Raw genomic sequence first — 3,378 nt, 5'->3', positions numbered from 1 at the left:
GTTAAACGGTGGCCGTTAAGGTTATAAGGTTAAACGGTGGCCGTTAAGATTATAGTTTTCACGAGGAAAGGGAAACACACATCATACTGCTAAAATATACCTAAAAGCCTAAAACTTTGATCACACAAAGTTATAAATAGGGAGCAACTGAAAGCACAAACTGATATGAATCAAGAACCCACAAATGAAATATTACCAGCATTTACTCTTAAAGCTTAATATAGAGGATTATATACCAGCATAATATCCAACTGTTCTAAATGTGTATACTTGGTTTAATCCTACTTGACATCTTTTGAAGAATGCTATTCCAGGTTCTTTGGTTCTGTTAAAATATGTGTGAATTTCTAAGTTGCGCGGACTCTTCACTTTTGATGCCGCACCCATGTCAGATTATCCAAAAATACACTACTTTTGGTGAATTTGACATGCACCCGCTGACATTTTTGAAGAGTCCGAGCAATATAGGTGAATTCCTTCCATTCCGAAACTATAAACTTGAGTACATAATTTCTAACATCCTTTGAATACAATCACAAAGAACTATAAGTCTGAGTACATAATTTCTGGTGCTATTTGTCATCTTACATATTGGTATTCCATTATATGGATGAACTACCAAGCAAAATAATGGCCAATAATGAATGAAACCAGTAACGAAAGTGACACTAATGTAGATTACTTCTGATGCTATCAAATACAATTTCATTGCCTTGCCAGATAATAACAAGTTCAACTATTCAAGCCATGCCAATAGATGTAAAAGTTGAGTTAACGGCAAAATGGATTTCAAAGTAGCACGATAATATAACCAGTTCTCTCTATAATAACAAACCAGTTACTGTCGAGTAGAGAATCAAACCAATTCTCTTTATAATAACAAACCAGTTTATTGTCGAGCATAGAATTAAACCAGTTCTCTCTATAATAACAAACCAGTTCACTATCAAGCAGAGAATCAAACCAGTTCTCTCTATCCAGTTCATTGTCGAGCAGAGAATCAAACCAGTTCTCTCTATAATAACAAATCAGTTATCTTTTTTAAGTGCTCCTTTTTTTGTAAATTGGAACACAATACATTTTGTTCGGATTATATGGTAAAGAACTATCTCACCTGAGCCGGAAAGCGAGATTCAATAGGGTTCTTTTTGTCCTCCCAGCAGACAAATCAATGTTTAAGCCACTAAAGCTAGCAACCTGCAGCAATTTAAGCATTAGCTCAGGTTCATTATATAAATCTTTTACATGTATTCTGCTCTACTCAGATACAACTCATCCAAAACCAATACTGTAAAAACAAACAGACCCTAAAGTATCATCAGATCGCCCAAAAATTTTAACAAGTTTAACAGACATAAGCAATCCATACTAAGAACACTTCACCGAATAAAAGAACAAAATTATTAGGTTTTTGAGATTGCAAACTTAACAATATCTTATATCTAGGTTGCTTACTCTTAAAAAATGTGAACTAACAATAACAATATCAATGAACCCAAGTAGCGTAACTAGAACCTACAAGCAATCAATCCAAAAAAAACTATAATCAAGTAAGACCACGATTCAAATCTCAATCGAGGCAAGCTAAGTGATTTAATCCTATCTGTCTAAGTCTTATAGGCAGAGTTACCTGTCACTTATATTAATAGGGGTTGTATGTACCAGATGGAATAGTTTAGGCGCACAAAGTGGCCAAACACCACCAATTAAGCTACAAGCTAAAGACAAAATTAGAATGAAATGGATGACCACATACTTAACTTCCAAATGAATCGTTACAAATCCTATTCAATTCCCCAAATGAGCTGGTTAGCATCTTAACTCAGGTGAAAGACACTCGCTTTTTGACAGGTTGTGCGTACTTCTACCAATTATTTTTATGTTGCAAAATAGCTTCTACTCATAAACTTGTAAGGCAACCCTTATCGAAAGTGGATAGACGTGGGGGTAAACATATTAGAATAAAAAAGGGAAGTACAAAACCAGAACTATAGATGATTTTGTTAACTTGGCAGCGACACCAGAGAAACCATGTTTATAATTGTAGATGATTGAATCTTTTGCTGCCTCGGGACTATTTCTGGAGAAAACATAAGACTACAACAATTAAACATAGAAATTACATTATCAGTAGAATTAAATTAATATAGAAACTACATTATAGACAAATTAAATCAACAATTAAGACTACGCTTATCTTACTCAACTTTTGATTGTCAACATAACTCATTACAACATCTTCCCCAACGTAACGACCGTAATCAGCAGAATTACAAGGAGAAATCAAAAAATTCACGCAATCAAATGAATCTAAGAAAAATCCAAAATCCCAAAAAATTAGGTCAATGTCATAAAAGAATACACTAAACTTAAAATTCCCAAATTGAAGCAATTGAAGTGCAAATTTAAGAGAAATTGAAGTGCAAACTCGGTCTGACTTTCCAACACAAATCGATTTTCAAAGCGGCACCAGTAAATCCCGCAGAGCTCACCACAGGTAGCTCACTACTAGATCAACTCCGCAAGATTTAATCGTTTGTAGCAATTGTAGCGACCTTCGTTAGCGATTTTAATGATTTTTCAGCCCTAATCGTTGATTATAGTGATGCAAAGCTATAGGTTTAAGTTAAGAGAGAAATCGCACCGTCGATTATAGTAATGAGAAGATGTAGGTTAAGCTAAGAGAAAAATTGCATCGTTGAAGTAGCGAGAGAAATAAGAGAGATATAGTGTCAATTGTACAATGAAGTAGGTTTAAGCATTAGGAAAAGTTTTCTTTGGGCAGACTTAGTGAAAAGTTTGGCAAAGTTTTCTTTGGCGGACTGTGAAAAGTTTTCATGAAATTAGAGGGAATAAATTAAGCATTGCAATAGCTTATTTTATTTAGCTATTGCAACGCTTATGATCAAAGGCAATGGTTATAATATTAAATTATAACTAATAGAACAATAATTTTTGGCAACGCTTGAAAGTGTTACAATAGGCCCCCTATTGAAACGCTTGGTTAACCGTCACCAAAAAGTTCGTTACAGTAGGGGTAATATTCAGTAGTGACATAATCTCATGTATTTATATATCTGAGTTTTACAATCCCATTTATCAATGAGTATCTATGAATATGAGTTCTATAATTTCTTCTGATACTTTTGATACGTTCTGATTTTTATACATTTAACTATCTGACACATGTATTTTACATGTTTCTGGTAATTGTAGCTATAAAATTTTCTAATACATTACATTTGTTATACTTTTGATACATTATGATCCTGATACATTTAGTAGCTGCACATATATAGTTTGTATATTTTTGATAAATGTATCCATAGAAGTTTATCATATATTATGTTTTTGATACATTTGATAAAATATGGTTTT

Source organism: Capsicum annuum, chromosome 7 (genome assembly GCF_002878395.1).
Source record: "Capsicum annuum cultivar UCD-10X-F1 chromosome 7, UCD10Xv1.1, whole genome shotgun sequence".
Classification (NCBI taxonomy): Eukaryota; Viridiplantae; Streptophyta; class Magnoliopsida; order Solanales; family Solanaceae; genus Capsicum; species Capsicum annuum.
The sequence above is the reverse complement of the archived record's forward strand: the minus strand, read 5'-3'. Positions refer to the sequence as shown.